The sequence below is a fragment of the Balaenoptera musculus genome, chromosome 13 (genome assembly GCF_009873245.2).
Source record: "Balaenoptera musculus isolate JJ_BM4_2016_0621 chromosome 13, mBalMus1.pri.v3, whole genome shotgun sequence".
NCBI lineage: Eukaryota > Metazoa > Chordata > Mammalia > Artiodactyla > Balaenopteridae > Balaenoptera > Balaenoptera musculus.
In genome coordinates, this window is record NC_045797.1 from 54,578,095 (window position 1) to 54,592,172 (window position 14,078).

At 38.9% G+C, this 14,078-nt stretch overlaps 1 pseudogene; it reads left to right on the forward strand.

Annotated features, from left to right (window-relative positions):
* Positions 1-11,697: 11,697 nt before the first annotated feature.
* On the forward strand, positions 11,698-13,823 carry LOC118905768 (annotated as a pseudogene).
* The last annotated feature ends 255 nt before the right edge of the window (positions 13,824-14,078 follow it).

Consider the following 14,078-nt stretch of genomic DNA (forward strand, 5'->3'; position numbering starts at 1 on the left):
CACCTTCCAACCCCTCCTCTGCACCAGACCTAGGCAACTACTAATCCACTCTCTGCTCCTATAGATTTGCCTATTCTGGGCATTTCATATAAATGGAACCATACAATATGTTATCTTTTGTGACTGGCCTTTTTCACTTACCATAATGTTTTTAAGATTTATCTATGTTATAGAATGTATCAGCAATTCATTCCTTTTTATGGATAAATACTATTCCATTGAGTTGGATATTTTACCTTTTGTTTATCCATTCACCTGGTGATGGACATTTGGGTTGTTTCCACTTTTTGGCTATTAGGAATAATGCTGCTATGAACATTTGTGTACAAGTTTTAGTGTGGACTTAGGTATTCAATTCTATTGGAAGAATTGCAGCAACTCTTGGCATTGGAGTTGCTGGGTCATATGGTAACTTTATGTTTAACCTTTTAAGGAACTGCCAGACTGTTTTGCAAAGTGGCTGCACAATTTTACATTCTCACCAGCAGTGACTGAGGGTCCCACTCTCTCTACATCATCACCAACACTTGTTATTATTTATCTTTTTGATTATAGCCATCCTAGTGGCTGAAGTAGTATCTCATTGCCTTTTTGATTTGCATTTCTCTAATGACTAATGATGCCGAACATCTTTTCATGTGCTTTTTGGTCATTTGTATATCTTCTTTGGAGAAATATCTATTCAAGTCTTTTGCCCATTTTTCAATTGAGTTATTTGTCTTTTTATTATTGAATTTTAAGGTTTATATTCTAGATACAAGTCCCTTACCAGATATAGGATTTGCAAATATTTTCTCCAATTCTGTGGGGTGTCTTACTTTCTGGAAGATGTCCTTTGAAGAAAAAAAATTTTAATTTAGACAAAGTCCAGTTTATCAGTTTTTTCTTTTGTTGTTTGCACTTAGGCATATGGGTAGGGCATGGACAGTCTCTGCCCTATGACCTACACGTGTGGTAGCACTGAAAATTAAAATATATATTTGCTATTCACATTCATAAATTTCATATCAAGAGCACCACAACGTCAGACTTTGGTGATATCATAATATTTATAATTTGTATCATTAACACAGTGTCTATTTTTTCTAGTTTCCTTCAGGCCAACTTATCCATTAGGCAGAATAGACACAATGCTCAGGGTCCACAATACCTTTAATGGTCCATGAAAATATGGATTTTAACTTTAAAATCCAAAGAAAAAAATGAACTTTGTGGTCAAAGAAATGTTTTAACACACAGTATTAATATATTCATTTTCATACCAACACAGTGGTAAAATATCACTTTTAATGTGCTTTTACTGAGGAAGGAGCCTACAAAGGCAAAAGTGTCAGGTCTAGGAAAGTAGTAATATGAAAATGAGAGGAATTTGGTTTTGCTCCTGAGAGAGAAAAGAAAAGAGAGGGACCAAGAAGGCAGATGGCACAATGGCAGAGAGCTGGCACGGCATAGGGTAAAGGGGCAATGAGAAATCCCAAGGGATGGTGTGGCCAAAGGCTTTTTAAGAACAGTAAGTCTACTGTGTGATTTTAGGTTATTTGCTCTATGATGCATGATGTGGCTTCTCTCAGGAGCCCCAAATCTTTTGCAATGCCTGCAAAGCTCATAAATGCTTTGCATAAGTAAGAGGATGGGACCAAATCTCACATCTGACACTGAGGGCAGAAACAAAACAGGAGCCCAGAGGCAAAGTGACCATAAGGATATCAGCCTCAGAGAAATCACAAAAATCTTCAGTGTGCCTTAATTCTTCCACAGCTATGGAATTGGGTGAAGTGGGGGATTGGGCTTCAAGGAGAGGAGACTGGGTCAAATCGATACAGACTGAGAGGGCCTAGCTGACATCTAGTTAAATTTAGCTTTCAGTATATATGTATACACACACGTGATTGAAGCCTAAGTAGATTCATTATTTTCTTTAAGTTTTTACTTTAGAAATAATTCCAGACATAAAGAAGAGTTGCAGGAATAAAAATAGTACAGAGAAAACTCATATGGATTTTACCTATTATCACTTATATATTTTGCCTCATTTGTTTTATACCCACTTACTTTTACCTCTTTACACCCACTTGCTGAGACATCATGGTTCCCCATAGTATGTGTCCATCTTAGCTGCAATAAGTAATAAACCCAACTTGTTTAACTACAAGTGTTCCTGGTGGTCTCTGGCTGTAGGGAGTTGACAGAAGTAGATGTTCCACCAAGATTCAGTGGAAGCCCTCAGCACCATGCACAGGACCCTCAGCCCAGTAATCCTGAGCGTATCTGAGAGCCCTGTGTCTCTACCTGCACGTACTAAATTGAACTCCATTATTTCACTGAAGCCCTTCAGTGTTGGGTTTATTTTGTTTTCATAGGAATAAGATCCCTTAAGATTTTTTTAAAAAACGTAACCAGTTTTGTGTTGCTCTTTGGCAAAATTATTTTCTAGCCAACACCTGCTTCTGCTTGACAAGCATTTTGAATGTTGTTTGTAAAAGGAAAACTCTACAGGGAGAGGATCTAAACTTTCTCCCCTCTCCTTGCAGAGAGAACAGAATTAGCTTTTTAAAAGAACAATTTCATATTTGCAGGGAGAAGAAATCTATAAGTTCATCCTGAGCAAGCCTCGAGGGCTAGGGAGTTCAAAGTTCTCCACAGACCAGCTTAAAAAGTTTAAATGAACTTTTCCATGGGTCACCTTTACAGACCTTATCAGGACTTCTTCCTCAGTCTTGTCTTTGTTTCCCTGAGAACCGCTGTGTTTAATTTCACCTGCAGTGAATCAGGAGACTCTCTTCAGCTCTGGATTAGCTACAGTTGGCCTTTGGCCAAGCTCCGGAGACACAAAGTTAGCCAAGCACCGTCCTTACGGAGCATTCCATTCTCGGGGGTTTTCTCAGTATAAAACTTCACCTCTTCCAGACTAAACACCTGCTGCCTTCCTGTTTTCTCCTTATATACAAACTTGTACACTTGACTTTCTAACGGGCACAGTTTCACGAGGGACAGTTTGGAACGCGGTGGCCATTCAAGGGAACTTTTGACATGAACAAGGTTGTTCATTTGAGAAGTGCCTCAGAACAAAAAGAAAAGAAGAAACTTTCTTAAGAAGATTGTCTTGTTTGTCTAAAAGAGAGAAAAGTTTGTCTAGCTTAAGAAATATCCCCCCCTTTTTTTTTGTAATTTACAGATTAATGCTATCTGATGTTCTCATTTATGGCTGGATAAAAATTTTCAAGGATTCAAGTTCTGTCAAAACGAACCGCACATCACTCTCTTTTGTGTGTATATACATCACATTTATTTTTCTGTATCTAACCTTTCTTCCCCTCCTTACTGAGGGAACATAATTCACTTTTTTAAAAAATGTTTTTTTGTATTTATCTGACGACAGCTCCCTCACATTTTTTCTGTTTCTTTTCCTCTCTTTTTCCTTCTCTTGGGAAACCTTAAAGATGAATTAATTTAAAAGACGCATCAGTTGTTATGTGCTCACTCTAGGAGTATAGTCCAGATAAGCGGTCAAAAAGATCTGAAAGAAAAATAAAGTTATTAAACCATGTTTCTTTCTATTGACACTAAAAAGTATATTTACATATTAGCCTGCATAACATCTATAATATAGGAAGAAAAGCCTTCAACTTTAAGTTAAAAGAAGAATTTTTGTCATGATTGAGTCTTTAAAAATTAGTTTACCCTATAAAAATAAAGTCAGTGTAACAGTTTGGTTCATTTAAGACCATTTAATCACATTTCTTGTGATTCAAACATCTTAAATTTCCCACATTGGTTTTATGAATTGAATAAATTGCCACTGTTTCCATAACTTGTTTTAAGTAAAAAATTATACATGTAAAATCGTATTCAGCTAATTGGAATGATGATCAATGTCTGTTCAAAGGGTTTAGTTTTATGATGTTCGTACAATGTTACAAATCATAAGGATTTAATGTGTTAGCTAAATTATGATTTCCAGATCTTTAACTTTAAAACCTTAGACAAATGACTAAGTTAATTAATAAAAAATCTTTGGATGCAGAGACAGTTTCTAAAAAAAGAAACACAAAAATTGGTCACTAAACAAAATTTTAAGTTACCTTATTACTTAAATTGACAATAGATTAACAAAATTTGCAAATACATTTAAATATTACTCACACACCCACAACTTAGTTATTTTTGCCTCCTCAGATTTGTTAGAATTATATGAAATAAATGCTAAAGGATAAAAACAGATTTTAGTTTTCAATTTTCTAGTTTTCTTTTGTGTCTGAGGAAAGTAAAGTTGGTTACTTTGGTTAAATATGGCAATTAATATAACTGTTTAATTACACTACATACAATAATTTTTTTTTATAAAATAATATTTTTAAAATACAAATATATATACAATGATAATACATATGATTTTTTGTTTTTTATTAAGAAAGTTATAGTTTGTTTAGATGGCAAATTTACTATGCTATATACATTGTTTTATCTACTCTACTACTAAGTTAATTATATTTTAAAACTATAGTTAAAGACTTCAAATTAATATCTATTTTAATATTTATATATCTGTTTAAGTATGTGGGATTGAGTACATATTAATGCATATCAATAAGTCCTTTAGGGACTTCCCTGGTGGTCCAGTGGTTAAGACTTCACCTTCCAATGCAGGAGGTGCAGGTTCAATCCCTGGTTGGGGAGCTAAGATCCCACAGGCCTTGGGACCAAAAAAAAAAAAAACCAAAACATAAAAAAGCAGAAGCAATATTTTAACAAATTCAATAAAGACTTTAAAAATGGTTCACATCAAAAAAAAAATCTTAGAAAGAAAAAATAAGTCCTTTACTGCAAATTGTTACATGAATAATACACACAGGGAGTAAAAATAGAATCTGGATCTTTTTTCTATAAAATTAATAAGTTATTTTATGTACAGATCAGTGGAGATCAGAAAATTATTTTGCTAACTTTTGGTACTTCTTGACACAGTTTTAAATCATTTTCAAGAGTCTTTACTTTTGAAAAAAAGTTGAATCCCTATCAACCATTGTTGCTTATTGCTATGTTTTTAGAACTTTGCTGCAAGTTGTTTTGTCTTTAGATATTTATGAATCTGCCTCCTTAATCACTCTCGATGTTGCCTTTCCTAAATTCAGGCCTCAAATTCAGAATAATAAAACTGTTAAAATGCCTTTTACGCCTGAGCTATCTTTCAGTTCCCTAAAATGACTTATAGGTAGCACAAAGATTTGCTCCATCCCTCAATAAAAGAAAGGAAAATAGGAATAATTAGGTTTGTCTAAAATTCTCCAAATTTTAGTTAATTAAAAACCTGGGGACTTCCCTGGTGGTGCAGTGGTTAAGAATCCGCCTGCCAATGCAGGAGACACGGGTTCGAGCCCTGGTCCGGGAAGATCATGGTCCGGGAAGATCATGTGGCCTGCAAGCCACAACTACTGAGCCCGCGTGCCGCAACTACTGCAGCCCATGTGCCTAGAGCCTGTGCTCCGTAACAAAGAGAAGCCGCCACAATAAGCCCGCACACCGCAACAAAGAGTAGCCCCCGTTCGCGGCAACTAGAGAAAGCCTGCGCACAGCAACAAAGACCCAACGCAGCCATAAATAAACAAATAAATAAATAAATTTATTTTAAAAAAAAATAACCTGTATGAGTTCTTTTGTTTAACAAATTTAGAATTAAAAAAAACTGACAATAAAAAGAGAGTTTATCTTCTAATGTAAATTATACTTAAGTAAAATATCTTTCTTAAATAAAAATACTTTCTATGATTGGATACTTTTCAAGTTTAAGAAAAAAAAACCAATGACATGCTCATGTACAAGCACAAAGACTGGTACAATAACTGCCTATCAAAATATGTCTTCCAGGATTCTAGATCCACAATTCCTATTTCCCTTTTTGTTCATACAGAATCTGAATAAATACTAGTGGTATTAATGCAAATACATGGTAATCTTTCGAGGCCTATTGCTCATTTCAGCATTTCTCTGAGTAGCCAAAACATAGCTACCTTGTCCGAAAGTATGACAGCAATAATAAAATGTGTGAAAACTTTAGTTGATTTTGTTTTAAGGTTTTCACTAACCTTAATGGTTCCTGTGCTATATAGACTCTGCTATTGATAGAAAATGCTCATCCCTTTTCAGCTAGTCACCTAATCTTTATAAAATATTGATGTATTTCTCCTCCCATATCACTACAACACTAACACAGCCACTTCCTTCCTTTACCTGAAAAAAGGAGAACCCTGTAATTACTTAACCCCTATCAGGGAACTCTCCACATCCCTTATGGACCTTACAGAGACTCTCCTGAGTATCCCTGATTTAATTGTGGTGGCTCATCCTTAAAAAGAAAAACTAAAAATTGCCAAGCAGGCTAGTTTATCACAGTCTTGAATTTACCCTTGAAATTTAAGCTTCTCACAGAAATTAAATCAGTTCCGATGGCCATATTAATTGCTCTTGCCCAGTGCCAGGTAACAAAAGATAAAATATTTGTACTAATAGTGGGTATTGTTTGGGTTAGTCTATGATTTCAAAAGGCTTTAAAAACAAAGAAGTTTCCTGACCATTACAGGAATCCTTGCAAAATGGACTGTGAAATAAAGAACCTTGAGACGTTTTGCTAGTACCTAAAGAGATAGCCACAATAAAAGTCAGAATTTAACAAAAAGCCTTCATGACATTACCCAAAATAGCTGAGAGAAATTAGCCATGATGTAGAACCAACATTCATGGGGTAATTTTAAGAAGTATTGCTGATGATGTTTCCAATGCATATCTTATTTGCTAAACATTTATAGTTCATTCCCTCATCTCTTTGGGACTTTTCTCAAATATAACCTTAAGAACGAGGTCTTCCCTGACCACCCTATACGAAATAAGAAACTTCTCCTTCCCCATCCTGCTTTATATTTATAGCAGTTTGTCTATTGACTGTCTTTCCCCACTAGAATGTAAGCTCCATGAGGTTCTTTGTTCTTTTCATTCTTGTTATTTTCAGTGCCTAGAGATGTAGGCACATGATGGGCACAGATAAGTGTTTATTCAATAAAGAAAGTATGCCTTCCTAAGTCCATTGCACTTAGCTGCTCTCATTTATTCATCAAACAAACAGTACCTTTTATCTTTCAGGCAGTATGTTGAGATTTGGTGATGAACAGTGACTAAACTTCGAAGTGACTAACCTTGAGTGACAGCCTTCGAGGAGGTTATGGTCCACTCAGAGGCAAACTGACAAGTAAATTGGCAATTAGAGCATGGTGTAATAAATGCTGCAATAGTGGAAGTACTAGACACTGAACTGTACAGCAGACTCATCTAGCCAATCTTAAGGGAATCAAGGAAGAATTCCTGGTGGAAGTAATGTCCTAACACAGACGTGAAGGACAAGGAGTTAATCCAAGTGAAATATTAGTAGAGTCAAGAGTGTTTCACGCAGAAATTGGTCTACAGGAAGGTTGAACAGTGAGAGAGGCTGTTGCCAGATTAAAGATTTACCCTCCCCAAAGGCACCGATTTGTGTCATGTCTTACATCATGTTGTTCCCTGTGCTGGGAAAGGCTGGAATGCCACCCTGTTTATAGCTTAATCACCTTTACATCCTGAAAAACCTTTTGCTATGTGGCTTCTCCTGCCTCGCAAAAGCTGATGTAGTCACTTGCTTCTTTGTCCCATCCCTATAATCAGTGTTTCCTCCATTCTAGCCCTTACCAATGTTTTTCTTCAACACTAGATGGAATTCCCTAGGGAACAGAAAATATGTCTTATATACTTTGTATCCTTAGGCACTAGGAACTCCAAGAGGCTGGCATAGAGTAGGCACTTGCTAAATGTTTGTTGAATGAATGAATGAATGAATGATTAGTACTGATTCTGTATGTAATTTCTTGATTCTAGTAGTACTTGGAGAAGACATTGACTAGAAAATCCCAGGACTTTCCTACATCAAGAAAATAATGACTGCAAGTAAAAACTAATATAAATATAGACATAGATAGATTTTATCTATTCTATCTATCTATCTTCTAGCTCTTGCTTGAGTAGTAAAGGAGGTGAAGAACCACAAATGTGTCTTATTCCATAAATTTATTAATATTTGTCTCCAATTAGTTTTATGAAAGCAAAAGCTGAGATGGGGCTTGATGTGCATGATATTTACTAGGGACCAACTTCTGGTTGGAAGGGGAGGATGTAGGATTGGAGCAAGAACTGCACTGTAGGCTCCCCTAAGGCTCAGGAAACGCCATGGAGAGTTTGAGAGCACATACGACCCCAGTCAGAGTTGTCCCACAGTGACCACAAGTATATTAAGAATGCCATCAGTTGATCAATACTCAGATGGAAAGATGTGTGAGCTTGGATATGGCAAATGGTTTAAGGAAACCCTTATGGGAGTGACAGCTGGAAGCTGTCTGGTCACTGAATTCCGAGCAGCCTGTGTAGCAAGTCCTTCCTTGAAGCAGGACCTCTGCATTCACCACAGTCTTATTCCATAAACGTACAGTCATGATTTCAAATAAGGTAGGTTATATTCAAATTTCCCTAACAAAAATATGTGTATTTAAAAACGTGTGGAAAACACCAAAGGTGTATGATGGAAATCAGTATATTGGAATTATACTACAAATACATTTTTCTCAGAGGTATTACTGGATTTGAAGCACTGCCATGTGGCTTCCTTTCTTTAAGTTTGATGGTAATACCTTTAAGTCAGAATTTTGGTTTACTTTGTCCCAAAAGACATCTAACATTTTCCATGGCAGATTGCAGAGCACTCTTTCCTTTGAGGTGCTGTGAATTTCATTTTCCCATCCTTTTTCCATGACCTCAGGAGCCAACTATCCAAACAAACTTCATTTAAACTGATTCATATGGTAGCTCTGTACTTTGAAGTTTAGTGTTGATCATAAAAGAACCATAAAATGATTCTTCAAACTTATTTTAAAGCAATGAAGCCAAATGATTTCTTGAAATATTTTCAGTGTAATAGATATTATTGAAGAATTTTAACATTATAAAAATTACCTTTTAGTGAAAAAAAATACTTTTCCTTTGAATCTAAGAATTTTTTCTCTTGTGCTCTTTTTTTCCTATCCACGTTATCCTACATTATTCTATTCTACTGTTGCTCTTTCTTTCTGACTGCATTTCTTACTGGTTCTAACCAATGCTTCAAGTTTTTCTTCCCTAGCTGTTGTCTTTCATAGCTTATATGGATATTACTATCAGTAGGATCTAAAGGTCACCAGTTACACATTAAGGGTTAATTTTCCATTAAAAAAGCATTCGACTCTTATAGACATTTGGAAAACTGTCTGCCAGACTCTTAAACCTCAAGACTCTTGAGACTCCGCTGTGCTCCCCTTGTGCACTTAAATCTCTAGCTGTCACATGAGGTCATAGTCTTTTTCTCTTTGTTTTACTTCGCTATAACAGAATGGCATTTGGGTAAGTCCAGCTCAGTTCTTTAGACGCTACTGGAGCACTTGTTTGCAACAGACTATAGCACGGACTAGAGGAATAAAGATAATCCCAGTCCTCCAGGATTCTGCTCTCTGATGGGGTAGACTTTTGTACCAAGTTCAATGCTAATAGAGAGCTATACTCAGTGTTCAATGAGAAGACAAAGAAAAGACACCTAACTCAATCTAGAGGCCTAAAAAAAGGTTTCTAAAGATGATGACTGCTGATCTGAGTGTTAAGGGATGTTTAATAAGAGTTATCCAGTCCCCTATTACTAGAGCATCATGCGGGGGGCACAATAGGGGGGTCCATAGGAGTAATATATGCCATGCCAAGTAGCATCTATTGTATTCTATAGGACATGGGGACCACTTTTTAAGCAGAGAAGTGCCTTGTATTTTAGAAATATCATTCTCACTGGCATGACATGAAGGATGGCTCTAAAGCAGTGGTTCTCAGTGTGCCCTGGACCAGCAGCTTCAGCATTACCTGTGGACTCAGAAATGCACATTCTCAGGCCCTACTCCAGACCTACTGAATCAGAAACTCTGGGATTGGGGCCCACCAGTCTGTGTTTCAACAAGTCCTCCAGGTGATTTTGATCCAGGCCAAAGTTTGAGAATCACTGCTCTAAATCAGCAGGAACATTTGACAAAGTCTGGAGCAGGGCTCAGATTAAGAAGGAACTCACCTCGGGTGCAAAATTTAAGAGGGTGCCAAAATTCTCAGTAAACAAGATAATATGTTAATGTAACATTTTGAAAAAATCAAAATGAATGCCAAAAATTCACAATGTTGTGTTTTAGGGCCCTGTGTTATCGTGCAATGGGAACAGTTGTTTCCAATCTGCTTGGGGTTCCCAGGGCCCACATAACTGTCACATTTCCCAGCAGGTGAATTGGGTAATGTGGTGTTCAGGCCTGGCTTCAAGGGTGTGAGACTTGTGCAGCTGAACATGGCCCCCCAGGCAGAAGGACCCCACACTTAGAGGGGCCCCCCAATTGGTTTACTGCTCTGCTGTCACTGTCTTGAAATTCTTCATAATTTTTGAAGAAGGGGCCCTGTATTTTTAGTTTGTACTGGGCCCTGCAAAGTTTCTCTGGAATGGTTTCTGGATGTCTTTTTTTTTTTCCTTCAAATTTTACACTAGCATAGAGTAAATTCAGTCTTCTTGCTGCTGTAGGACTTTCATTAACTTTTTCCACGTGGTTCAAAATATAAGAGGACATTTTGATAAGTGTATATAGGGCACAGATTTTTCCTTTTGCCTCAGGCTCCATCATGGCCCAACACAGTACTAGTCCAGAGACATTTTTCTCATGACAAAGGTGTGCTACTGACATCTAGTGGGTAGTGACCAGGGATGCTTCTAAACATCCTACAATGCACAGGACAGCTTCACAAGAAATTATCTGGTCCAAAATGTCAATGGTGCCAGGGTAAGGAGGTTATTAGCAGTGTCTTGAATTGGGACAATGATAGCAAATATGGAACTATCTAGAACTTGGTGATTAGTCAGCTGGGAGGGAGTGGAATTCAAGGGAAAGAAAGATTCTCAGAGTTTTTGCTTGTTTAGGGCACAAATTATATGGAGAATTCAGAAGACGGAGCTAGTTAGTTAGAAGTAAAGCAAAAACAGATAGGAGTTTGAGGCAGGGCATCCAAATAGAGATGTTCATTTGAAGGCCAGCATCTGAAGCTCTGAATAGAGAGAGTTTAGAATGGTCAACAGGTACCTCTATTATGGTCCTCTGCCCTACCCAAACCTCTAGGACAATTCCACCCCTCCTGCTTCAGGGAATGGACACCACAGCTCAACCAGAGGAGAAGGAAGGCAATTTTTGGCTTTTTAAGTCCCACATGATTTTTCTGAAACCCATGGCAGAGAAACAGTTTTGTGCATTTCAAATTTTTAAGCCCTAAAGAGCGCAAGGTATAGAGTTCATTGTCATGCTATAAGTAACAGGCTGGGATAACAGGCAAGTCCAAGTACTTTTCTCTGAGATGAAATAAAGATTCCTCAGGTGGGAGAAGGGGAGGGACAAAGGGGACGTAGGGGAGAGGATGGCTGGGACAATGGGATTGGGTCAGGGGCACCAAGTGGACAGAGCAGAATCAGTATCAGCAGCCAGCACATCCCTGCTTGCAAAGGCAGCCCTCTTTTCCAATAGCTAAGACCACTTGAAGGCCCCAGGATAGAAATAAAGCCCCATCACCTATTCTTGGGTCGAGATGAAGGGATCCACAGTCTATTACAGACAAACGCCAAAGTAATCTCCAGCTGCTTCAGTTACATTTACTAGGCAAGTTTCTCTAGAACTGTTCCTGGATGACTTTTTTTTCTTCTTCAACTTTTATATCAGCAGAGAGTGAATTCACTTTACACCCTAAATATTTTCAAACTTTTTATTGCCATCAATAAAAGGCAAGGATTTTTCTTTGTTAAGTTTATGGGATACATTTTCTAGCTACAAGATAATTTTCTATTTCCTGAGGCTTTTTAAAAAACATTTGTTTGTTTATTCTTTAACTATGCACCTGTGGGTACCTCTGAAGGCAGAGATGTTGTCTTGGTTCAATATCATACCACTAGACCATGGCACAGTGCACACAACATAGTAGGGGGGTCTGTAGTGGATGCTGCGACGTGCTGCCCAGATCTCCACTTTAGGACCAAGGCATTCATTCCCTCAGATGCGGCTAGTCTCAGCTGTGACAGCTCATTACCTGATCCAATAACTGGTTCATGCAGGACAGAGGCTCTGTCCCTTGCCAAGCCAACGCCAGAGCTCCCAGTAGGATTGGCTAAGGCCTCTGTAGCAAATTCATCCCCTTTCAACCCTTTCTGACCAGTTCTGTTTCCCTCAAGTCCTTACAAAAGTTGTTCTCAAGAGTACTCCCCAGTAACTCTCCATTATGCAAATCTCTGCCTAGAATCTGTTTCCTTGGGAACTGACTTAAGATAATGTTTAATAAATGCTCGTTGACTAAATGGATGAAGGGGTTCTTCCATTGTAAACTATGAGGTTCCTCACCCTGAGCAGAAATAATTGTGGAAAATCTCTGACCTTTATTTGTAGACTTAACATTTTATTTTTATCATCTCAGGCCCTAAAAGTCAGAGCTCACACTCAAATCATTCACTCAGCTTCTGGGTCATGCGTGACTTTTCTATGATGACAGTATCAATACACAGTTGTTTTAGTTATATTGTCATTTGGTCACCAGATGGCAGAGGTGACACGCAGAAAGCCACTCTTTCTGGCCCTGGGTCACCCACTCCAGGATTTAACATTAAACCCAAATTACCCATTTAGTACCATTAATTCCCCAAGACCTTGTTATTACGGCATTGTTTCATTTTGTAGGAAAGTGTCACCGACACACTTGGCCTCATTTGCATATAAAAAGGAGGGTTTGAAATATAATGGAAAGGGCCCTGGACTAAGCATCTGAACCACTGCACATTGGCCATTTGTTCCATTTGAATATGCTTCTCCATCAGTAAAATGAGAATCCCAGCCCTGCCTGCTTTAAAGGTCTGTGGTGAAGGAACAAATGAAAATGATTGGGGTTGAGGGAAGGGGTCTGGTTGAAGGGACCACATGTGTTCCTCCCTAGTCCAGGAGAGCTCTGAGTATGGGGGGCCAGGATGGCGTCCTGTAGGAGGTGGAGGGACTTTGCCTGGCTTCTAGGGTGAGGGGCTAGTCTAAGCCAGACTCCTGGGCTGGGCAGTTACTCCTCCTCTTGTAGCGTCCTCTGAGGTATGCTCCCTTCCTAGAACAGCACAAATGTTTCCTGCATGCTGGGGTGCCTGGTTTATTTCTTCCAGGAATCCTCAACTCCTGCCCTTCTTGCTTGTGCGGGCTACCAGACCAGGAAGAGGTAGCCGGGTTTGCACAAATTTTTCACAGTGCTATGGGATGGACCCTCACTGCCCGAATTTACCCATTCCCACACCAAAGTCCAGGCATAGGCAGAGGCTAGCGCCAGTCAAGCCAGGAGAGTTCGGTTCAGGCTTAGATGTGCCCGCTAGGTCTCCCGTAGGAGACCGCAGCTGTCGGTCAGACTCGGCCCTATAGGAACCACCTGCGACCGGAAGGCCGTGATGAAAAATGCAGAGGTGCCGAGGAGATGCCGCAGGACTCAGTGGAGTGCGGTACTGGGGGCTGGAGAAATACGACCTAGAGGAGGGCACTGCGGCCCCAAACCGCAAGGAGTCTGCTAAGAAGTGCACCCCCACCTGGCGCTGCGTGGAGGGGGAGGAACTTCGGTATTCACGTGACACAGGATACCCAACACCGCATCCACTTCTACCACTGGGCCAAGGGGCCATTCTTCAGTTCAAATCCGACTGAAAACGTGGATTGTGCCGGGCAACCAGGGATCTACCCACAAATAGGGACTGCAGCCTAAATTCCAAAGACCAGAGACTGAATCTTTCAGCCTTGCTAAGAGAACACCTTGACCTTTGAACCTGTACTGCGATCTTTTGTACTGGTACTGTCGGTACAAGTTTGTTGTGGTTAAAAAGCAACTAGCAAAACAGCTTGCATTTGTATTCGTTTTCTATTCCATACTTCTCCGCCCCATGTTTTTTCTCTCCTCAAAAT